Raw genomic sequence first — 26539 nt, 5'->3', positions numbered from 1 at the left:
ATTGCCAATGTGTGACAACAGTATCATCCTGAAACCCCCTATTAAACCCCCTGACATATTACTGCAACACTGTCACAAGTGGCCATAAACACCCATATCACCAAGTGGGTAGACCAATGTATCACATACATGACCTATAAATACATTGAAGTGTGTGAAGTGACCTATATCTATATCTGGAGTCCAGTAATCAGGTTCATACCTCAAGGCTGTGTGCTAGGCCCTTTCCTGTCCATTGTTTATGTCACAGATGTCAAAAATGGCACACATATCCTGTGACCAAACAATTGTATGGAGGACTGCAGATTGTGGACAATCATCAAATCCAACTGTGATATTAGAATAATACAAACATTATCAACACACACCAAAGGCTGATGCCACAGCCATGAAGACACGTGAGATAAGACAAAATCATGGTGTGATTTGTTACTTTATAAAAGAAAAGACACAAACTAATGATAATGTAGGCAGTGCACCACTATGAGCAGACTGAGTGGTATGTGACTGAGGAAGATGGTATGCAGAACATCAACGAGCATGTGCCCACTGTGGTGACTACTCCCTGGTATGTAACACAACTCCTGAGTATGTGCAAGACATCCACATCAAAGGCCATTAACCTCAGAAACAAAAAGAACTTTAAGACAGACGACTTTATAAATGCCCTAAAATGTTGCAACTGGAAACCAGTAATGCTACTTTCACTAGATAAGGCAGTTCACTACTTTAATTCAACTTTTGTACCAATATTAAACCATCATGCACCCACCAGAACCATTAGAAAAAAGGCTAAGCATGCTCCCTGGCTAACTAAGCTAACTAAATCCATCCTCAAGACAGGGATAAAGCATCGATACAGTTTCATAAAAACAGATTCCAATCAACAAAACAAACCTACTCAGAACTTCCTTAATAAAGTCAAAAAACTCATTAAACTAGACAAAATCAACTACTACCAAAGCCTCCAAAAAAAACATATCCACAACCCTCAAAAATTCTGGGCCGCTATAAATTCTATACTACAACCAGGTAATTCTGCTACTCCTACACCTGCAACAGTAAACAACCATGATAATATCCCCAATCAGTTCAATAAATATTTCACTGAAACAGTACAAACCCTTGCAGAAACATAAAGTAACAGTAGCTACCCTGTCTTACCACCCATACAAAATTGCACAAACACATAAGATAATATCTCCCACTTTACTCTGCACCCAGTGTCAACCAAATCCATTTTAAAACTCCTCCATAAACTTAAACCAACCACCCTGGTCGCAGATAATTTATCAGCAGAATTCCTTCAGATAGCTGCAGAGGCTATAGCCTATTGTTTCTATTCTCATTAACAGCTGTATATCAGAGTACAAAGTACCTACTATATGGAAAACCTCCCATATAAAACCACTACACAAGGGAGGTAACTCCTTAGAACCCAATAACTACCGTCTAATTGCTATTCTATCACCCTTATCAAAAATACTAGAAAGAGTTGTTCACACTCAACTAATGGACTTCCTTCTAAAAAACAATCTGCTCTCTAAATATCAGCATGGCTTTAGACCCTTTCACAGCAGCACCACCACAGCTCTAATGTCCTTTACCAACTCAGTTAACCACCACTGAAACAAGGGACAACTAGTCTCTACCATATTTTTAGAGCTATCTAAAGCTTCCAATATGGTCAACCATAATAGACTTCTTAATACACTATCCACCCTAAATATCAGCACCCCATCAATCGCATTGTTTAAAAGCTACCTATCGAGATTTCAACAAGCGGTAACATGGCAGAACCAACTATCCTCTCTCTTCCCAGTATCCCTAGGAGTCCCTCAGGGCTCCATACTTGGCCCACTACTCTTCCCTCTATTTACCATTCAGCTCTCATCCCCCAAACTCAGGACTCAGTAGTACAATATGCTGATGACACAACCCTCAGATGTTCAACTCACATTAGATGATGTTCACTCCCTAATCCCAAAAATCCTTCTCATTAGCCAAGACCTCATTTACTAACTACCACCTTATCCTAAATCCAAATAAAACAAAACTTCTTATCAGTCCTTGTAGAGCCCCTCCCACATGTGACAATTTCACCATCATATCCACTAACAAAACCATGATCACCCTTACTTCCCACGCTAAACTCTTAGGTGTAGAAATTGATAGCAACCTTAGATTTGACATTCATATAGCCCAAACTATCAAGAAGGTTCACAAAAAACTTGGTCTCCTCTATCGCAACAAGCAATTTCTCTCTAAACAAAATAAAACCAGTATAGCCAGGGCACATCTATCGACCCTCTTCTATGCATCCCCAATACTAACTAACCTCTGCAAAGCCAACCTAAACAAATTAGAATCTTGTTATAACAAGATTGCTAGATTCGCTACTGAGACCCATTATAGAACCCATCACTGTGTAGCTTTCAAACAACTAAACTGGCTTGAGCTGCCTCAGCTACTGAAACTCAACCAATTATCATTGACACACAAACTATACTACTACCCAGCTAAAAATCCAGGACAGCAAAATCTAATTATACCTTATTCTACAACAAGAACCTTAAGATCTTGTACCCAAAACTGCCTGGATGTCATCAGACATAATAATGATGCTGGGAAATCTCTCTTCAGCTATTCTGTTCCTAAAGCTTGGAATGCCCTACACAGCCACCTGACTTCCATTAGCTCCACCACAAAGAAAGCTCCTCAAAGCACACATTATGAATACCTGCTTATGCTCCTGTGACTCCCCAGGATAAACACTTACTAAACAACCTATTCTCTATCTAACCCAATATCTATTTATTCCATCTACACCACTGTGTGAGTGAATATTCCTCTAAGTGTGTTTTCCGTATTAGCATCATCTACATTGTTGTAAGAAATGTATATTATTTTTATTATATACTGTAGAAAACTTGTAAGAAATGTATATTACTTGTACTATCTACCATATGAAACTATGTGGTAATGTTTCTCATCTTGTTTTGCTATATGTTATCTTAGGCTATTTACATAGGTTCATAGTTCATAGGTTAGTACTAGGCTAACTACCCTTGCGAGCCATTTTAAGCCTAGCCAGTTATCCCCTGTGAGATTCAAACCCTGTACCTTGTGTTTGCAAGGCAAACACCTTAACCATTAGGCCATCCTCCCAACCCCCTATGCATTACTAGATATCCATAGTGTAAAAGTTGTTTTCTTCCTGTTGATTTATGTATTTTTATCCAGAGCTTTTCTCCCAAGGCCCCCTCTGAAAAAGGATCTGTGTCCAGTTGGACTTTCCCAGTAAACAAATGATATAAATGATATAAACAAATAAATACATAAATAAATAAATAGTTCACAGCCTTCAACACACCAAAACTGGAGTACAAGGCGCCATTTTTCCTGTACCTCCCGTAACTTAACTGTACCTCATTTACCACAGTGAGCTCCCACACATCTTATTGGCCATACCTAAGTATTATTTTTGTGGGTCTATATTACTTCATTGAAGTTTACTTACCTCGAACAGCTGTGCAGCAAGCCAACATCATCGAACAGCCGTTCATCGAATGTTCAAATCAGCAAACATTTTTCCCAGGTAAGTAGCCACCAGGCCATCTGAACCCAACTTATATATATATATATATATATATATATATATATATATATATATATGTATATATATGTATACCAATTCCGACATCGCACTACAGTGGCGAAAAGGGCAAATGTTATGTTTTTATGCTGGCTAACTAGTTTACTTACCTGGGAAAAACATTTGCTGATTTGAACATTTGATAAACAGCCATGAAGCACTTAGCGAGCGCTGTTAGAAAGGCAGGGTAGCTCAGTCTCTTATGTTTGCACTCACCTTCCATGACTCTCGGTTATACAGATTTTTGCTGAATGTTTACAGTTTTGCCCCACATGTTTGGTCTGCTTTTCATAAAATTTGCATTTTTCTGGTAAACCAATTAGGACCGAAGTCACTAAATGACTTGTATTTGAGTTTCAGACTTCATATCCTTTGTAAAATGCAGGCAAACACAAATCCTGTTATTCTAAAAGCTTTTCTAAGTTTATAAGAGGATGTCAGTAAAATGAAGTCAGGGAACTGCAACTGGCACAGACAGCAAGGAGAAACAAATTAGCGCTGTTGATTGCTGGTCATTACTGGCAGATTTGGCTGCCTACTATGGGACTGAATCTTTACAAGTTAAGTAGGAGGTACTTAACATCTATCAGTGTAACTCAGTCTCTTATCTTTACATTCACCTTCCATGACCCCCAACTACTGTGCTAATTCTGACATTACCGTTCAGTAAAGAGAACACAGTTTTGTCAGAAAATCATGTATTCCCTCAGTTGTCAAGGTAGCTTTACTTTGGAGTCAGGATATTTAGTATGAAGGGGTCTAGCGGGTGGAGGGAGCTGCTGGCTATGATCGGGTCTTGCAGTACAGTAACGTTTAACTGATTTGTCTTTTTCTGGATATCATAGCATAATCACCATGCTCCGTGCACTACAAAGAGGTTATGACTATTGTCATAAATCAAAATTTCCTCAGTATAATCCACGAACAGGTCTGCAAAATTGACTACACAAGATCGCTGTGCCCATTGCAGTATCCTTGAGTTGTAGGAAACAGTCGTTGTTAAAACAGACACATTCAAAGTTAAAACCAAGTCTGTTAAAGTCATAAGAAAATCACTGGTCAGGACTATATAAATTTGACTCATGAGGCCAGTATTTTAATACTTCAAGGCATCCAATGAGAGATGCTAGTATACAGGGTTTTAACAAAATGTACTAAGCAGCCAATGTGGTTCCAATTGCATTTCTTGCACAAGCTGTCAAACTTCAGTTAAATCTTTGAGTCTAGCACTAACTAAGCCAAGTAGGGGGACAAATAATAATAGCTCAGGTAGGGCTTCTTTAAGAGACCCCTTGCCTGAAACAATAGGTCTTTTTGGAGGGTGTTTGGCATCTTGGTGAACTTTGGGTAATCGATAAAAAGGTTGTGGTTTTGGATCACCCACCACTGACTACCTATTTGACACTGATATTCTATTTGGTACATTGGACAAGATATTTATGATTCAGAAAATTGTTAATAGTATACTCATTCAAAGAATCTATTCTCAATGACAAAGTAAATAATTTTAAAGAAAACAAAAATATCCAATCATTAATCATACAACTCACATAAATTAAAATTAGTAATTTAAGTCAAATTGTATGGTGAAATCACAAAACAATAAACAGATCAATATTAAATTAACTACTCTGAGCTAACCTTGTACAAGGGGAAGTACTTCATAATGTAATTATTCTGATCTACCATGCTAGTTAAACTAAAAGCTGGGCATTTGGTATGTCACGCACAAATGCCCACAATACCTTATGCTCAGTATCCCTCCCAGTCATTCCCTGTTATAACTAGCTAGGCACCTTGGGAGGGCTACAGTGTTTTTGCCTGTAATCTGCCCATTTTTTCCCACAAACAGTAAAAATCAGAGGTACTAAATCTTCTCCTACCAAGAAATACAATAAATCACAGAGTAATACGAGATAGTTTCACATATCATCATCACTAAAGTCATGTATAAGGGTATTTAATAGGAAGGTGAATGTGAAAAAATTCGATCTCATGTAGTTGAACCTAAATAATAAAGACTTCATAGATGTTAAAATATAGAGAAATACTATGGGTGGGATTCTGAATAGCCTCACCACCCATGATAAGTGCCTACTGTAGGAAGGTCAATTACCATGATGGTGAAAGAATGTGATTCATAGACAGCTGTGGCTGCAGTGAGAAGGCCCTCATTACTGGCTGATTAGCATGTCTCTGAATAGCACTTTAGCTAATACTATCACTGTCATACCTGACGGTAGTATCGTTCTCCCTAGCAATCCATGCATCGTGTTGTCATAAGCAGTCCCACACATACACACACACACACACACACACACACACACACACACACACACACACACACACACACACACACACACACACACACACACCTGCTAATCCCCCACCCTACCTATTTGATGAACCTACCTCTATCATGACTACTTCCATAGGAGAGAATGGGTGATCAGTCTTTTGACAGTGTTTACTTTTTACCTCCAACAGTGAAATTTTATGTATCCAAGTAATTCTCTTAATCAGGAGCCACTGGTATTTCCACCTAAAATGGCATGACTAATTTGCATTACCCACTTCTCTGAATTGCCACATTAGCATGCATCTCTACCAGTGAGACCAGCTTCCGCTCTGAGGTCCCCCAATAATGGGAAACACTAGCAGTAGGGTGGTCTAAAAATCAGAAGGGCTTACTGTGTGGAGAACGGTGGCCATGATTCCCCTTCATGGTAAGACTTTCTAAATCCCTCTATATTGTCAAAGGGACGCTTATTATTATATAATTTGGGGGGAGGCCTGCAGCTTCCTCCATCTACTACACTCCTTCATACTAAATATACTGACTCCAGAGTCATACGACCTTGATAACAGAAGGAATACATGGTTTTACGGCAAACCTAAGTATTTTCTTTACTGTAAGGCAGTGTCAGAATTAATACATTTTTTATTTTTATTTATTTGGCATTTGTTTACCAGGAAAGCCCTAGTGGGATAATATCCCATTTTAGTGGGGGTCTGAGGAAAAAAGCTCCATTTTGACATAATATGCTTACAGTTAAATAAGATAATTAGAAAACCTAACACAGAAGAATGACATATTAACTAAGTAAAATTCAGTTTCAGCACATACAGTGTGAACCTGTACATACATAGTGCAAATATTTGGACAGCTATAACAAACTGAAAAATAACGTTGTCAATGGATAAAGTATTCACAAGTTGCAATTCATACTGATGACATTAAACACACTTACGTGTACTCTCTGGAACAGAGATGAATAGATAATATAGCCTAGGCAAAAATATATTTGATGTTTGCCTAAGAAATATATTTTCCTAATTCATTATTTCTGAAAACAGTGAAGGTATGCTGGTGGTGGAAGGATGGAGGGACTAGTTCAGCCTGGAGTAGTTCAGGAGCAGAGACAGGTTTTATTTAGCTAGTCTTTCAGTAGCAGTTTGAAGTTGGAGAGGTTAGAGGTAGATCTAATTTGCAGAGGGATAGATTCCCATTTTTTAACAACTGAATACAGACTTTGGACAGTGGATTTGGGGGGATTAGATATACTGAGGAAATGTAGTTCATTAGCCAAAAGTAGTCTATTAGGGTGATACTAATGCAGAATAGGAGCAAAAGCAGGGCAGTCATCATCTTTGTGAATAATGCTCTGTATGGAGATAAGCTGTATCTAATCTAGGTGGGTCAATTCAAAGCCTTAAGGGAGGTGGTTGTGGCATTGTTTATTAATGACAAATTTTACAACCCTATTATTATTATTATGCCTCATAGCTTATTTATAACTGTAGTCTGAAGGTTAGTTAGGATGGGTGCACCATATAAAAGAGATGGGTGAAGGTACATAGTAGCAAGAATAGTGTTGCTAAGGAAGTTTTTATGTCTGTAGAGCTTTTCTAATTTTAGTGAGTTTTTTATATTATTTTGCATATGCAGGTCAGATTTAAGGCTATCATCTATAACCACTCCTAGAGGTTTTGTATGGGAGATTACTTCATTTCAGTTTTGTGTAATAAAAATATTTTGAAATTCGCTCTACCAGGTGTGTGCAATTTGGGAAAAATACCAATAACTGTTTTTCAGGGCTGAGTAGTAGCTGGGCATTATGGAGTCATTTCTCATCTGAGAATTTAGCTTGAGACTGTGGGAGGACACAGCCCCCAAGTCGGGACAATAGAGGGATGAAACTCACACACAAAACATTTAATGAAGTTTTTACATTTTCCTATCTGTCCATTTGCATTTTCCTTTGCTACATGTGGCACTTTCTAGTCTATATGGGTTTAATTATTGATTTATTTATTTACTCCATTTATTGACTGGGCTTGTCCAACTGGGAAGTGTATTTTTCAGTGAAGACTAGGAAGAAAAGGTTTATGGGTTTTTCCTAAGTTTAATGGGAGACTAACAATGTCACATATTTATAATAGAAACATAAACTGAGCTTAATAATAGAAAATGTTTTATATGGTAAAAATTCTTTAGAATGCATGTTACAGACATAAATATAGCACATTAGTAGTTCTCTTACTGATAGGTTTGCCAGAACTGATATATGAGTAAATTCTTCATAGAGCTGGAAAGGTAATAAGAGTGGTTAGGTGCTATGTTAACATGAGTAAGAAGTTATTACCTGGTCATAGGTTCATAGGTTCATAGGTTCATAGGTTGGTACTAGGCTATCAGCCCTAGGGCCTATACAAGCATAGCCATAACAATTCCCTGGCTATTTCTTCCCACATTATTTACTTTCCTGGACCCCTGTCTGACTGACGTGATCCCTGGGGTGAATTTCCTTTCTCCCATCCAATCGTCAAGGTTCCTCTTGAAGAGGTCCAAAGAGGCACTCTGCTTGACATGTATGGGCAATCTATTCCAGAGTCTGGGGAGTCTCTGGGTCAGGAACCTATACCTCCAGCATGTTTTGTTTATTGTGATGACAAGGTTTAGATCCCTGGAGCATGTAGCTCTGAGGGATTGGGATTTCTTTAAGTGTAGCATGTCCAACAGCTCTGGGTTTGACATGGCCTTGTATGTTAAGCAGAGATCGCCTCTGAGTAGGCGATATGCGACAGAGTATAGCTGGAGTTTTTAAGGCGGTCAGCGTAGGGCATCTGCTTTAGGCCTGTGATTCTTTTAGTGAGGTATTTCTGAGGCCTTTCCAGTTGTTGCAGATGTCTTGAGAGGTACATACCAAATGGGGTGTTGTATTCTATAATGGGTCTAATGAGGGATGAGTACAGTGGGACAATGACCTCCTTTTTTCTGGATGAAAAGCCCTTCGTGATGAGGTGTGCCACATAGAAGGATTTCCTGACTGTTGTGGCTATGTGGTTATCGAAGGTGAGACCACTGTCCACCTTTGTCCCTAAGTCTCTTATCACACTTTCTGTGTTTAGTGTACTGCCACCTATATGGTAATTCATGGATACATGTTTTTTCCCAAATGGGATAACAATACATTTCTTGGCATTGAGCTTGAGCCCATGGCTCTGGCACCAAGCATCTGTTTCTGTAAGGCCCTTTGTAGAGTATCCACATCATTTGGGGATTCAATAATGGCTCCCAGTTTGCAATCATCTGCAAACTTTGTTAGCCAGAGTCCCTTACTGTTGACCTGTACTTCAGAGAAGTAGATGTCAAACAAGAGCGGCCCCAGGACTGAACCCTGAGGTACTCCACTTGTCACTTGTCTGGAGCTGGATTTGGAGTCAGCTACTTTTACAGTGTGGGTTCTATCAGTAAGCCATTTAGCAACCCATTGGGTGACATAGGGATTAATGCCCAACTTAGTAAGTTTATCTATGATTCCAGAGTGGGGGTGGTGTCAAAGGCCTTGGCAAGGTCTAGATAGGCTGTGTGGACCACCTTACCCTTGTCCATGGCTCTGGAGACTGATTCCAAGAAGTCAATCAGGTTCAGGAGACAAGATCGGCCCTTCACAAACCCAAACTGGGTGGGGTCCAGTGTTTGAAGGTTGCCAATGTCTTTGTTTATAAGTTCCATGATAATACGCTCCATGGCCTTGCAGATAAGGCTTGTCAGACTGATGGGACGGTAGTTTCCGGGATCCAAGGTGGATCCCCCCTTGTGGATTGGGATAACTGTAGCTCTGCGCCACTCAGTGGGCACGAAACCTGAGGTGAGGCTATGATTAAACATGACACTTAGGTGAGGTGCCGGTTCATATTGTAGTTCATGTAGTACACAGCCCGGGACGTCATCTGGTCCCATGGATGCTGTATTCTTGGCTTTAGAGAGTGCGTTTTGTACCTGTGTGGCCATTATTACTGGAATTTGGCAATCTTCCGGTATTGAGATGGGCCATTTAGGGGGTGAGAGGGGGGTGAAATTGGCACTGAATCGATCTGCCAGGATATTGGCAATATCCTTTGGATCAGTATATTTAATGCCATTCTGTTTTAGCTCAGAGCAGATCTGAGCATTACCATTTAGATTCTTGACATAGTTATAGAATGCCTTGTGGTTGTCTTTGGAATCTTTGGCAATTTTATTTTCGTAACTAGCTTTGGAGGATTTTATGAGGCATCTCAGTTTCTTACTGAGGCTAGTAAGGGAGTTTTTTGCATCCTGGGATTTTCCTCTTTTCTGCAAAAGTTTCTTCATTTAACAAGATAACATATACAGAAATGTGATTAAACAGATCTCATGTGAAGTTAGAAGTGACGGAACAAGAGGATGTCAAACATCAAAGTTGTAAGCATACAGCTAAGAGTTTAGATAATTAAAGTGCATGAGATAAAATTAGTGGTTCAAACTTTGTAAAACAAACAACCATATTCAGAATATAGAATAGAAATGGCATCAGTGGACTCAAATTCAGCAGAAATAGTAATCTTGAATTAAAAATAGTTAACAATGGCAGTATTCATTGATTTAACTCAAAATAAGTAGGCAAAGGTTACACTACAATGGATGTTCTAATGGGTTAGAAGACATTTTTAAGTGTAGTCATAAAGGCTTGAATCTCAGAAATATACAGTACTGAATGGAAACATTTGTTCCTGAGCTTGACAATAAAAATGAGAATAATATATATCTCTTGATGTCATTATTATTATTAATATTATTATTATTATTATTATTATTATTATTATTATTATTATTATTATTTTGTCATTGTATTGTAGACAAGCTTTTCTACAGAATATGTATTTACATTGAGATTCATGCTATGCAAGAGTGCTAGCTAGAGGCAGCCAGTCAGCTTTGTGGAGAAGTCGGTGAGCAAATTGTAATTGGATTAGGGACAAACTTTATTTAAATGTTTATCATTTTATGCTGATTAGTGATGAGTACTAGTGAGTCAACCCATAATGCATGGGTGCAAAGCTTGCTGTTTTGCTGCATATATGGTTTTGATGGAGTTTAGATTAAATATCATTTAGAGGTGTGCAAATTGTATAAGCAATGGGAAGAACTGTAATGTTTTCTGTAGGTAAAGTAGCAGTATGTCACAGAAATGCCTTAGCTTTGTAAAGTCTACCATACATTGGATAGCCCCAACATTGCTTACATGCTTGTGAAATGTAGACTAGCCAACTAATAAAGCTAGATTGAGATCCCAGTTTTGGCAAGGGGATATAAACCTTTATCTGCTCATAGAGAGGGATCAGTAGTAACAAATTCCTGTTCATTACACAAAAAGAGCAATTATTTGGTGTTGGTAGCATTGATATGCAGTCTCTTGGAACTGATCCATTTCTGTAGTAAGTTAAAGCTAGAGTGCACTTAGAACTGACTGAGGACATTGCATTATCTGTGAGGAAGATTATAGTGTCATCAACATATTAAACTACTTTTGCACTTTCATGATGCTTGAAGATATTTTTGACACTCTGTAAAAAATGGGCTGAACAAAAAAGTCCAGAGAGACTCCATCATCAAGTAGGAAGGTAGGAGAAACTGTACAATTTCATGTAACAGGCTGGTCCCGTCTTCAAAATAACTAGTAAATCATATGGTAGCAGTAAGAAGTACATAATATTTAATAAATATATAGAAGCCTACATGAAAAACTCTCAAAAGGTTTGGGAAGTTCTGTGAATAGTAAATAAGCCATGTTGCCATGATGTTATTGGCAGATGTATTACAAAACGTCAAGCAGAACAGTTTCACAACAGTGATGTATTTACTTATTAGCATTTGTCTACCTGGATAGTCTGACCGGGCGCACAGAGAAACCCTTTTTCATTGGAGGCTCGGGGAGAAAACCTCCAGTAACTAACAATAACAACAAGTAAAGATGCAAGCATCAAACAATATATGAACAAGTTTGTACATTAATATGACAAGTTAACGAGATTAAATATGTAAAACAAAAATGTACAGTATATATGTATAAATATATACAATGGCATTATGACTCCTTGAGTTCAAGCAGGAGATCTACAATATATAAATTGAATATCACTGCGAGTTCAACAATACCTACAGGAGAACTAGACAGAGGATATAAGGTATTTAGGCAGTATATTGAAAAATAATGTAAGAGTGGGAGTAAAGATAGTCGTGAAGCAGAAGGGAAGAAAGTGATAAAGGATGTATGGTGGAAGATATTAGTAGAGCAGAAGCAGAGAGTGGGGACTGGGGGTTGGCATAATGGTTAAGGAGTTTACCTTACAGACACAGGGTACAGGGTTTGATTCTTACCTTTGGGAGAAAAACTGACTAGGCTTAAAACAGCCCACAGGAGCAGCTAGCCTAGTAATTAGCTATGAACCAAAGACATGTAGGGGAGAGTGGAGAGAAGATGGTAAAGGGTGGAGGGGATAGTGAGAGAAGTTGGTAAAGAGTATAGGGGAGAGTGGAGAGAAGATGGTAAAGGGTGGAGGGGATAGTGAGAGAAGTTGGTAAAGAGTATAGGGGAGAGTGGAGAGAAGATGGTAAAAGGTGTAGGGGAGAGTATGGAGAAAGTTGTGTAGGATGTAGGGGAGAGTGGGGAGGAGGTACGATAGCATGTAGGGGAGACTGGAGAGAAGGTGGCATAGGATGTGGGAAAGAGGGGAGAGAAGGTGGTATGGGGTATAAGGGAGAGTGGAGATAGGGTGTAGGGGAGAGTGGAGAGAAGGTGGTATACAGTGTAGGGGAGACTGGGGACAATGCGGTATAGGGTGTAGGGGAGACTGAGGAGAAGGTGAAATAAGATGTAGAGGGGAAGCAGGGGTGAGGTACTTAGACTGAAAGAAGAATAAGTAGTGATGTTTAAGGTGGGAGCATTTTTTTATCCAGGGAAAGAACAAGAGGAGAACCAACAGTCCATTCGCAATTGTATGAATTTGCAATGTAAAGAATTTTATGTTGAGGATTTGTCTGAGATCCAGTGGTAGAGAATTCCACTGTCAAGAGGCAGAAGAAAGTATAACTGTATATGTTGTGTATGGACATATTTTTCTAGTAATTTTGACAAAGAGGACAGAAAGTAATGGGCTGATAATTGTTTAACATGAGTAAGGCTCGTGTTTCTGAAGAGGCACAGTGGCTGCCTTTTTCCCAATCACTGGGGCATGACTCTGCTTGACAGAACAATTAATAAGTACTGAGCCTGGAAATGCAGTGGCCATAGCAGAAATATTTTAGAATTCAAGAGGAACATTGTCAACTGCAATGGATATCAACTGCAATTGACCTGTTTCACTTTATGCAGGAATTTATACACCAGGTTAGTTTAAACTGTATAGAGAATAAAAAAAGGAAACTCATAATGAGAGGATACATAACACTCAGTCTCACCAATATTTGACTTGACTTGTTTAACAAAATCATAAAAGTGCATACCAGATTAGGTGGTGCCCTCATTGTCACTAACATGAAGAAAAGAGGAGAGGGAATAGCATTTTGATAAAATTAAAATTAAGTAAACATTGCACACATATAGAAACAATCAAGCAGGGTGTAATGGGTACATTGACCAGCGTGGTTATCATAAACACGCACAAAACAAGAACATGCATGCAACAATAACACAAGTGATTAGAAGCTTTGAATAATGTGTTCTAATAAACAAATAGAACCCAATACTTGTCAACTAAGATCTATTATTATTAGTGACTTGAGAAGGTAGAGGGGTTAAATGAGGGGCTTGTTATAGGTTCATAGGTTCATAGGTTCATACTAGGCTATCTGCCCTAGGGCATTTATAAGCCTAGCCAGAGTGTGTATGGCTTTTGCCACCCATATTAAATTAATTTTGCTATGCCCTTTTTCAAGGTTAGTATACTGTGCCTCTGTCTAACAGTGACACAGAAGTATTAGTGACTTGAGAAGGTAGAGGGGTTAAATGAGGGGCTTGTTATAGGTTCATAGGTTCATAGGTTCATACTAGGCTATCTGCCCTAGGGCATTTATAAGCCTAGCCAGAGTGTGTATGGCTTTTGCCACCCATATTAAATTAATTTTGCTATGCCCTTTTTCAAGGTTAGTATACTGTGCCTCTGTCTAACAGTGACACAGAAGTGATACCCAGGGTAAACCTACAATCTCCCATCCATTCCTCTTGAAGAGAGTCAATGAGGGACTCTGCCTAACCTGGACTGGGATTTTATTCCAGAGTGAATGGAGCCTCTGGGTTATGAATCTGTCCCTCCAGCATGTCCTATTTATTTCAGTGCTGAGGGTCAAGTCCTCAGCGCGAGCTCGATGGGATTTGGATTTTCTGAGGTGCAGCATGTCCATTAATTCCGGGTTGGACATGGCTTTATACGTCAGGCACAAATCGCCTCTGAGCAGGCGGTATGCCAATGAGTAGAGCTGGAGTTTCTTTAACTGGGCAACATACGGCATCTGTTTGAGCCCCTTGATCCTCTTGGTGAGGTACTTTTGGGGTCTTTCCAGTTGCTGCAGGTGTCTGGTAAGGTACATCCCAAAAGGGGCATTGTACTCAATTATGGGCCTGATGAGGGATGAGTAAAGAGGCACGATGACCTCCCCTGATCTAGATGTGAATCCCTTCATGATTAGGTGGGCTATATAAAATGTTTTTCTAACCACTTTGGCCACGTGGTTGTCAAATGAGAGATTGCTATCAACTTGGATCCCTAGGTCCCTAATTACTTCTTCTGTACTTAATGGATTACCACCTATGTGGCAATTTGTGGGCACTTTGTTTTTGCCAAAGGGGATGACTATACACTTTTTGGCGTTTAGCTTGAGGCCATGGCTCTGGCACCAGTTGTCTGTTTCTTTGAGGCCCTTTTGGAGGATGCTTGTGTTGGCTGGAGAGTATATTATGGCACCCAGTTTGCAGTCATCTGCAAACTTGGTCAGCCACAGTCCTTCCATGTTGGCCTGTACCTCCGAGAAATATATACCGAACAAGAGAGGTCCCAGGACTGAGCCTTGTGGGATGCCACTTGTAACTGGTTTGGAGTCTGACATGGCTCCAGCTATTCTAACCATGTGGGTTCTGTCCTTGAGCCAGTTTGCAACCCATCTAGTGACATAGGGGTTTATATTTAAGCTGGTGAGCTTATCTATAACGCCCGAGTGGGGTATTGTATCAAAGGCTTTTGCGAGGTCCAGGTAGGCTGTGTGGACCACCTTCCCCTTGTCAATGGCCTTGGTGACTTTTTCAAAGAAATCAACCAGGTTCAAGAGGCAGGATCTACCCTTAACAAAGCCGAACTGGGTAGGATCCATTGTCTGCAGGTCCCCAATATCTTTATTTATAAGGTCCATGATGATCCTTTCCATAGCTTTGCAGACCAAGCTAGTGAGACTTATGGGGCGATAGTTTCCAGGATCCGTTCAGGCACCACCTTTGTGGAGAGGGACCACTGTTGCTGTACACCACTCTTTGGGTACATATCCTGTAGTAAGGCTGAAATTGAACAGTAGTTTTAGGTTTGGGTTTAGCTCTTCTTGGAGTTCATGTAGGATGCAGCCCGGGACACCATCTGGTCCCATTGATGCTGTGTTTCTTGCTTTGGAGAGGGCAGCTCTTACCTGAGCATCTGAGATGTCAGGGGGGCAGCACTCTGCTGGGATAGATATTAGCCCTTTCGGTGGGGGGAGAATTTTGCACTGAACCTGTCAGCTAGGATGTTGGCAATGTCTGTGGGTTCGGTCTATTTTTTGTCATTTTGGACTAATTCTGAGCATATCTGAGAATTCCCACCCAGGTTCCTAACATAACTAAAGAAAGCCTTGTGATTATCCTTAGTGTCCTGTGCAATTTTTCTCTCGAAGCTGGCCTTAGACGATTTTATGAGTGCCCGTAGTTTTTTGCTAATACTGATCAGAGATGCCTTCCCTTTTTGGGATTTTGCTCTATCATGTAGTAGCTTCCTCCTTCTATTGTATAGTTTGTTTATGGCTGGGGTCCACCAGACAGGACATCTGCCTTTGGAGGATTGGGTCTTGGTTTTATTTGGGATTGCATGATCCATGCATTCCTGAAGGTGTTCATAGAATGCGTTTATAAAGGATTTTGCGGTCTGGGCTGTATTATCCACAGGCCCAGGGGCTTTGAAGGATTACATCTTGGTTTTGAGGAGTGTGAAATTTGCTTTAGAGAAGTTTTTCACTGTGGTTTTCTGGGCATGGGGTGGGGTCAGGATGTGAATATCCAGTGAGATTAGTTTATGGTCTGATCTTACCAGTGAGGGATACACTTCTGGTCTGGAGCATAGAGTCCCCATGTTGGTGATGATCAGGTCCAGTATGTTTTCCCCTCTTGTGGGAGTGGTAACAAGTTGTTCCATAGCATTTCAGTTTATAAATTCTAGGAACCTTTGGGCTAGGGTGTTGGAGCTAGAGTAATGCTCCCAGTCTATGTTTGGGTAGTTGAAGTCACCCAATATAATGGTGTTTGGAGAGACCTTCATATTTTCCAGTGTTCTCAGGAAGGCCAAGTGGGGTTCCTGGGTTTGGGAGGGTGGTCTGTAGCAGGCTATAAACTGGAAGGCAGTTTTACCCACTGTTAGTTGCACATGGATAGTCTCTGATGCTTCGTGCTGTGCCACCAACCTGGAGGTGTGGGTATCTTTGATGAATATTGATACTCCCCTCCTTTTGTGGTTCGGTCCAAGTTTTGGGGCCGAAAAGCATGGTATGAGGTATAACCTGGTAGTGCTGGGGTGCTCTCGAGAGCCTTGAACCAGGTTTCTGTTACTGCACAGATATTGATGTTCTCCATGCTAACGAGAGTTTCGAGTGCGTGCATCTTGAGGTTTAGACTTCTAGCATTGAGTAGCATTACTCTTAGTTTCTTATCCCTTGTGATACCTATGGAGGTGGGTTTGTCTTTTGAGCCTTGCCTAAAAAAGGCACTATGGGGGTAGCAAGTGCCTTTGCCAATATCCAAAAGCCCAGGGGTGACAGGTGCAAGCCATCCCTAGCAAAGCATCGTGGCTTGTTGAGCATGTCATCCCAGGCTGACAGGCATTGGATCCCCTTTGAATGACACCAATACTTAAGCCAATTGTTGAAATTGATAATCTTGTCTTCATACTGTGGCATCATTCTTGGTGAGGGTAAGATGCTACTCAAGGTCAGGGTCATACCGGCCTGGGCTACATACTCAGAGAGCTCCTCTATGTCTCTTTTCATGTAGTCCAGGGAGGTATTTCTCAGGTCATTCACACCAGCATGGACAATGACTGAGTCATATTTGTACTTGCCTTGGAGTGACCTGAGTGCTTGTGTTATGTGGCGGATCCTAGCGCCCGACAGGCAGCTCACTGTGACCTTCTCCTTGTTCAGCCTGGTGAGTGGGACGTCAGTGTGCCTGATGATAGAGTCATCTATTACAAGTGTATCAGGTGTGTTGTTTAGCCTTAAGGGCTGTGACTGCTCAGCACACTGGCTTTGTGAGCTATGTGTTGCACGTGTTTTGTTTTGGGGTAGCGGTTGCATGGGTGTCTGCTTTGGAGGTCTCTGCTGCTTAGGCATATTTTTATTTAGAGCCTCCAAGTATGTTTTTGTGTGTTTATGCATTTGGTTTGCTGTCGTGGTAGGTCTGTGTGAGACTGGAATTGTAGTGAGTGCGGTTTCCTTCTCCTCCTGACTGGTTACGCCGGTACTGAGTTGAGAGAGCTTAGCCTCCAGTTTGGCTATATGGTTGCATCTCTCACATGTGTTGGAATTTGTTGGGAGGAGGAGAGGGTTGTCTGTGTACATGAGGCAGTTGTAACATTGCCTCAAGATTCCCAGATTCACCAGCTGGACTGGAGAGGAGATTGACAACTGACCTTTGGACATGCTAGAATAGTATTGGGAATTTCTTTATAATTGAAAAAAATGGCCACTAGGCAAGGTACTCCAGGGGGAGTTTGTGAGGGTGTAGTGCTTTTAATTTTTTAGTGCTGACTTATATAATTGCTTTAGTGAGCAAGTGCCAGGTAACTTAAATGCAAAAATGACAAACAGTAACTTTCTTTCAAGTGAAACAAGGAAATAAGTACAGTAAGCAATGCAGATATCACTATGGATCCACAGAAGCGCTGAAAAGCCGCGTTTTAGGTGGAATTAGCTTTTCAGGGAAATAATAAGCATACAAACAAAACTAGATTCAGCAAGCCTGGATCTAGTCTATGCTACAGCAAACAAGGTGTACCAATTACAGTAAGAAATAGTTCAAATTTGCAGGCACTATAAGCCTTTAACCAGAAATTCCCAGCTCAGAAGGGCAGAGAAGAGGTGGCAGGTGGTGTTGATGGTAGTCTTTCAGTCAGTTTTAAACTTCTTAAAATATTTCAAGAATAGGTTCTAGTTTGGACTGGTGGTAAACAGCTCAGAGACAATCTCCATGTAACATCAAAGCTTTGATGTATAGAGTGGGCCAGCCCAGATATATGGTCCTAATATGCCTTCTACACAGAGGGACCATGTTGTTTAGGGTGTTCAAGAATGTAACTGAAGTGACACACTGCATCATTAGATAGTAATTTATATAAAAGATGCCAGTTAAGAAACTCAGAGCATAATTAAAGATACTGGCATCAAACTATATCATATTTCTGACATTTACCATTGCAATTGTAATTGCTTTTATGACTCCACCCTATAAGCATGGGAATGTGATTACAGAGTCAACCATGACATATAAAATGTAATTGGAAGCTGTAAAAGCCAGGTCTAGGGTACTTTTACATCCAGAGGTTTTATCTGTTTTAGAGGTGAGATGTATCATCAGATGAAAGAGACCACAGCTATACCATGAAGTATTGCTGGATTTGTCCAGTGACTACTTTAAACCAAATTTTGTGGGTTCCCATAATAAGTTCTATTTTTCCACTGGAAGTGAGGTAATGCAGACCCCCCTCAGGTTCTGAATGACTCCCGTACCTCTGGAGGAACACAGAAGTGACTAATATTTTCAGCTTATCGATTTTAAAATGAATCTAGCCATATTATGTTTGTTTGGTGCAAGGTACCTGGTATAATATATCATCTCTATCAGTACCATTATGTCCACTGTCTGTCCTTAAGATATTATAACTTGGTGGACATATCTCTGAGTCTTAGATATTGTGATTTAACCATAACTCTGAATCATTTGCAGTATTATAGTGATTCAGGTTAAGCCAGCTGTGGTATAGGATGTAGGGGAGAGTGGTGAGAAGGTGGTATAGGGTGTAGGGGAGATTGGAGAGACGGTGGTATAAGGTGTAAGGTAGAGTGGGGAGAAGGTGGTTTAGGATGCAGGGGAGAGTTGGGAGAAGGTTGTATAGGATGTAGGGGAGAGTGGGGAGAAGGTGGTATAGGATGTAGGGGAGAGTGGTGAGAAGGTGGCATAGGATGTAGGGGAAAGTGGAGAGAAGGTGGTATAGGGTGTAGGGGAGAGTGGGGAGAAGGTGGTATAGGGTGTAAGATGTAGGGGAGAGCTGAGAGAAGGTAGTATAGAATGCAAGGAAGAATAGAGAACAGGTGGTATTGGGTGTAGGAGAGTGGAGAGAAGTGGTATAGGATGTAGGGGAGAGTGGAGAGAAGGTAGTATAGAATGCAAGAAAGAATAGAGAACAGGTGGTATAGGGTGTAGGGGACAGTAGAGAAAATGCGGTATAGGACAGGCTTTGTTTCTTGTGCACCTAGCATTAATATGCATGACTTCTGGCCACTGTTGTAGATAAGCGTTCATATTTCAATGGGTATTGTTTTGAATGTGACCTGGAGTGGGTTGAACGTGGGATTATGATAACAAAACAAAATCAAGGGACATAACACCTTACATAGGTTGACTGAAGAATCCTGTACATGAATAAGCATTTTATTACATCAGCATCATTCATTAAGAATGATGCGTCTACAATATCTCAATAAATTGACTTGTACTTCAAGTATCATGATTTCAAGCTTGCTAAGCTGTTAAGCTCTTTAGTATAATAATACAGTGTTCCCCTCAAGTGGTATTTAAAACAATAATATTGAGATACTTGCCTTAGTTACATAGTACACAATGCACGTTAGTAACCAAGGGGTTAAGAACATAATACATATCTTTAGTTGACACATCATTTCCTATTGTTTAAGAATCAAGGTTCAGAATGTTTACCCTTTTAAATTGTATAGGTACTTATATTTTAGTTCAGCACTTTGCAAACATTCAATTAAAGCTTATCAGGGAAATTCTCATTTTGCCCCAACATCTGTGGCAAAGGTTCTCTAGTTTGATTCTCAGCTGGGGTGCTTTCTGTGTGAAGACATGTCCTTCCTGTGTTTGCCAGGGTTGCTTCCAGGTGCTACTGTTTCCTTCCACATTCCAGAGACATTCAGTAGGTGGAATGGGCACTCTAAATTGGCCATAGGTGTGACTATATGACAGAAGAACAGACATGGCAGGGCTAGCCGCCTGGTGGTATGAACCTTGGCTCTAGATGATTGTCACTGTTAAAGTGACACCCTGACCCCATATATAATAATGAGAAAAAAGGGTTGTAGATGGATGGATGGATCTTATTATCCATGGTACCTTCAGCTATACCTCTCAACATTTTAACTCTATAATCAGTAAAAAAACTAACAAAAAATGACAATGTGGACAGAGGCCCAAAATCAGGAACATATTTTAAATACTGTTTGCTATTTTACATAGAAAGTTGCTAGAATAACAGGTTTGGCAGTAGCATACATTGGCTAAGGGATATAAAGGCCAGGACTCATTATTTAATGACTGCAGTCCACAACAATTTGCCAGATAAACATTTTGTCTGTTCCTTACAAAATTTGTGGTTTTCTGGTAAATCAGTAAGGACTGAATTCACTAATTGACAGACATTTGAGGTTCAGACTTCATATCCTTCCGAAAATGCATGGTAACACAAACCCTTTTATAGGTTCATACGTTCATAGGATGATACTAGGCTATTGGTCCAGAGGCCCTTATAAGCCTAGCCAAGAATTTTGCCCATGTTCTCACAAAGACAGCACCTGTTTTCCCTGTCCTGCAGGGACACAAGTGGGATCCCAGGGGTGTATTTTCTGTTTTTCATCTAGTTGTTCAGGTTCCTGTTAAAGAGGACTAGAGCGGTACTCTGCTTAACATGGAGAGGGAGTCTATTCCACAGATGATGGAGTCTCAGGGACACAAATCTATCCTGCAAACAAGTTCTGTTAATGTTACAGACCAGGTTGAGGCATTGCATGCAGGTTGCCCAAGTGGATTTTGACTTATGGATATCCAGCGGCTCCATCAAGACTGGGTCTGAGATGGCCTTGTATGCCAGACACAGGTCACTTCTGAGCAGTCTGTATGACACTGAGTAAAAGGACAGGGCTTTTAGCCTATCTGTATAGGACAGGTGTTTGAGACCCTGGATTTTCCTGGTCAGGAACCTCTGTGGTCTCTCCAGCTGCTGCATATGCTTGGCAAGGTACATGCCAAAGGGGGCATTGTACTCGATAATGGGTCTGATAAGGGATGAGTACAGGGATGGTATGACCTCCTTTTTCCTGGATGAAATACCCTTACTTATGCAGTGGACCATGTAGAAAGCCTTCTGTATAACAGAGGCAATGTAGGTGGTCAAAATTCAGCTTGCTATCAACCTGAGTGCCCAAGTCCCTGACGACTGCTTGCATGGTCAGCACATTGTTATTAATGTCATAATTAGTGGGGATGGCATTTTCCCCAAAAAGGATAATGATGCATTTTTTGGCATTCAGTTTGAGGCCATGCTCCTGGCACCAGTCATTAGTTTGGGTAAGGCCTTCTTGGAGGATGTTCACATCACTAGGGAAATGCCTAGCTTGCAGTCATCTGCAAACTTGGTCAGCTACAGACCACTGGTTTTGGCTTGCACCTCAGAAAAGTATATCCCAAACAGTAGAGGCTCCAAGACCGATCTTTGGGTTACACCACTCATTATGGGTCTACTACTAGAAGTGGTTTCCCCTATTTTGACTGAGTGAGTTCTATCAGTGAGCCAGTTAGCTACCCATCTGGTAACATACAGGTTGATGCTAGCTGGGTGACTTTATCTGTTATGCCTAAGTGGGGAATATTGTTGAAGGCTTTGGCTAGATCAAGGTAGGCAGTGTACACTGTCTTCCCCTCGTCCATGGCTTTGGTGACTGTTTCAAAGAAGTTGACCAAGTTTAATAGGCATGATCTCCCTTTGACAAAACCAAACTGCGTGGGGTCAAGCATTTGGAGGTTGCCAATGTCCTTGTCTATAAAGTCCATGATAATGCATTCCATGGCCTTGCAGATCAATCTAGTTAGGCTGATGTCTTATAATTGCCTGGGTCAGTGGATGTTTTACCTTTGTGTAGAGGGATGACAGTTGCTGTCCTCCATTTGAATGGGATGAAGCCAGTGCTCAGGCTTTGGTTGAATAGGGTGCCTAATGGTGCTGAGAGCTCATGCCTGAGTTCATATAGGATGCAGCCAGGGATGTTGTTGGGTCCCATGGAGACTGTAATTTTTGCCTTTGAGAGGTGATGAGGGGAGGGGGGCAGGTGCTGGGGATGTCTTGGTTTACTGTTGGGGGTGAAGTTTTTACTGAACCTGTCTGCCAGCAGGTTGGCTACATCTATGGCATTTGTGTATGTGGTGTTCTTGACCACCAGTTCAGAGTAGATGTGGGTGTTACCTTTGAGATTGCAGACATATGTGAAGAAGACCATGTGATTGTCCTTAGTGGATGTGGCCAATCTGGACTCAAAATTAGCCATAGAGGATTTCACCAGTGACCTTATTTGCTTGTTCAGACAAAGGAGAGATTGCTTCCAGCTTGGCACCTGCTCCTTTTTCATCCTGGACAGCAATTTTTCCTTTTATTATAGAGTTTTTTATTGCTGCTGTCCACCAGGGACTTTACTCTTCCTTGAGGAAGATGATTTGGTCCTGTCAGGTATTGCTGAGTCCATACAGCTATGTAGGTGCTCATATATTTTTTTGGTGTAGGCTTGGATGTTAGTGCTGACATTTGTGCAGTCACTGAAACCTGGTTCAAAGCTGTGGCAAGCACCCCAGCCTTACCAGGTTACTTATCCTACCACACTTTCAGACCCCAAATGGAGGGCTACAAAGCCAAAGGAGGTGGAGTTTCCATCATTATTCCTCTACACAAAGGTGGAGCATCCACTGAAGGGATGGTGGCTGTGAAGCTGCTTATACCTGCTCTCAGGAGATTGTAGTCAGCTTTTAAAAATTTATATTGTTTGACCCTGATAGGGGGGATCAGGGTAAGGGGAGATGGTGACTTCAAACGTGATTGCTTTATGGTCAGATCTTAACAAGGAGGATGAGACTGTAGGGGTGCTACATTGGCTACTCATGTTGGTTAGTACCAGGTCCAAGATATTTTCACTTCTCATGAGGGCGTTGACCAGCTGATCCAATGCACTGCATTGATGAAGTCAATGAATCTCTGGGCATTCATGTTTGAGCTAGAATAAGTCTTCCACTCTATGGTTGTCTAGTTAAAGTCACCCAGGATCAGAGTAGAGGGTTGAATCTTGATGGATTCAAGTAAGTCCAGAAAGATGGAGAGGGTGTCCTGAGTCATGGTTGGGGTCTGTAGCTACCTATGATTTGATTAGGTATTTTGTCAACAGTCGGAGTGTCTTCTGTGTGTCATACTGTTTGACCAGTCTGGAGGTGTATATATATTTGATAAATATTGAAACTCCACCTCCTTTGGCTTTGTAGCCTTCCATTTGGGGTCTGAAAGTATAGTAAGATGAGTAATCTGGTAAGCCCGGGGTGCTCTCCACAGCTTTGAACCAAGTTTCAGTGACTGCACAAATGTCAGCATCCTCCAGGGTGAGGAATGTTTGCAATTACTGCAGTTTCATGCTAAGACTCCTAGCATTTAGCAACACAGCCTTTAAATTTAATTTAGAAGAATTTTTCATGTTGTTAATTTTGTGCTCATGACTTTGCCTAAAAAGGCACTATGGGAGAGGCAAGAGCCTTTGCCAGAAGCCTGAAGTCCAGGGGAAACAGATGAAGGCCATCTCTGGCAAAGCATCATGGTCTGTCAATCATGTCCTCCCAGGCTGTCAGGTACTGGATCCCCTTGGACTGACACCAGAAACTAAGCCAATTGTTAAAGTCAATCATTTTCTGTTTGTATATTGAGGCATCATTCTGGGTGACTGCAGGATGCTGCTTAAGGCTAGGGACATACCGGCCTGGGACACATATTCAGCAAGCTCAGTCATTTCTCTCTTCATATAGTCCAGGGAGGTACGTCTCAAGTCATTCACACCAACACTTTTCACACTGTCCTGCTGCCTTCTTTCCTTGGGTCTACCCGCTCTGTTCACCCTGCGGGCTCACTCCGCTCCCCTACCCTACCCCCAATTCCCACACACCCCCAGTGGTCCTACTCTTATACTACCTAACCACACTCCTTCCCACTGCCACCAATCACATAGACCATCACCATTGACAAACTTCACCCACCACACCTACCACCTATCTCTCTCTACACCAGGTACAACTCCATGACTATAGAAGGAACCTAACAACTTATCCATCCAAATGTATAAGCTGTACACCCCAGCCCACTTACCGAGGTTACTCATACTCACACTTCTACCACCTTTAACAATTGCCTACTTACTAACCTCTTATGAACACCCATTACATCCACACCTTCACTACCACAATAAGCTAACTACCTCTCCTTCTGTACTTATCTTCACTAACCATTTTAACACTACATCTACACCCAGCTATCTACTATCAAAACACCATAGGACAGTCCACATTAGATATATTTCTCACAATCCTAGAAAATTCCTCAATCTATATAGCAGATTCCCAGATCCTAGACTACAAATACTACTTCTATCTTTACAAGATGGAGGCATTCACCCTAACCCAGGCCCAACAGGTTCTACTACCACTCACCTCCTCAACCCCAGAACTTCTTCTATTCACTTATTTACCAAACATCCAAACTCAATCTTATTAGCACACCTCAATATTCGTAGCATAAATAATAAAATTGCACACCTTCATGCTCTCTTGGATGTCTACTCCTTTGACATACTCTGCTTAACAGAAACATGGTTAAAACCTGTAACTAAAGACAATGAACTCATCCCACCTGGTTATATCTTATGACTAGACAGAGCAGCCAAAAAGGGTGGTGGAAAAGCTATCCTATTTAAATCAGGATTACAGATTACTACCTATGACTACAAACCACCCCAAGACTCTAATGCTGAAATTCTTATTACCAAGCTTCAACTTAACACATTCAAATCCATCTATATAATCTGTATCTATCTTCCTCCTGGTAAAAATATTACTGCTGTAGAAAATGCCCTTTGTTGGTTATCTCAAAACTTACTCCAAGAAACCATAATCCTAGGAGATTTAAATATTGATTGGAAGACCTGTAGCAGTAGCCACCCTACCACTAATATTAACCTATTTGGTTTTATGCAAACCATTACCTCTCCCACCAGGATTAACAAGCCTGATAAGAAGGAAAGTACCCCATATTGGACACTCATCAATAACCATGCCCAAACTTGTGAAGCTGGAACCCTCCCTGATGATGTAAGTGATCATTCGCTTACCCATATCATCAGATTTAAAACCAATATACTCATTCCAACTATTTTTAGGACTATAAGAACCAAAAAAAACTTTAACCCCAATCTCTTCCAAAGAGAACCTAGAGCATGTAACTGGTCCCTCTTGAAACACCTCCCATTGGATGAAGCTGTTAATCACTTTAATTCTAAATTCCTAACCATACTAGAACACCATGCACCAACCCGATCTATCAGAATGAGAACTAAATCTGCCCCGTGGCTCTCAAAAGAAACCAAGAAACAAATTCATCTCAGAAACAAGTATTGGGTTAAATACCATTTAACCAAAAACCCTGTAGATCAACAAAACTTCAGACAACTGAGAAATAACACTAAAAAAGCTAGGCCGTCTGACAAAAAAAAACTACTACCTACAATTCCAGCAGAATCACCATAACAAACCACAAAAGTTCTGGGCAAGTATTAACCATTTACTACACCTAGGTCAATCCATCACACCAAACCCACAAGGCACAGATCAGGATAATCCCAAGCAGACTGCCAATGCTTTTAATACCTTTTTTACTGAAACCATTCAAACTCTTGCTAGTCAGTTATCAACTCAGAACTTAACTTTATCCAAGTCTAACACTATCCAACCCCCTCCATTTCTCTTCCAACCAGTCCCAACTACATATATTCTTACCCTTCTCCTAAAAGTAAAACCATGCTCTCCTTCAGCAGACCAACTACCCACTGAATATCTACAAAAGACAGCCAAATCCATTGTCTATCCCATTTCTATTCTCATTAATAGAACCATCACTGAAGGACACATCCCTAAAATCTGTAATGTTTCCCATATTATCCCCCTTCGCAAGGGTGGAAATTGTACTGAATTCTCCAATTACCGT

General features: G+C 40.8%; 1 pseudogene; it reads left to right on the top strand.

Moving 5' to 3' along the window:
- Nucleotides 1-26539, top strand: part of LOC122797952 — a 144421-nt pseudogene that overhangs the window by 38973 nt on the left and 78909 nt on the right.

This window comes from Protopterus annectens, chromosome 3.part1, assembly GCF_019279795.1.
Source record: "Protopterus annectens isolate FY-2018-M chromosome 3.part1, PAN1.0, whole genome shotgun sequence".
NCBI lineage: Eukaryota > Metazoa > Chordata > Ceratodontiformes > Protopteridae > Protopterus > Protopterus annectens.
Note: the sequence above shows the minus strand (reverse complement) of the source record. Positions and strands in the feature narration are given on the sequence as shown.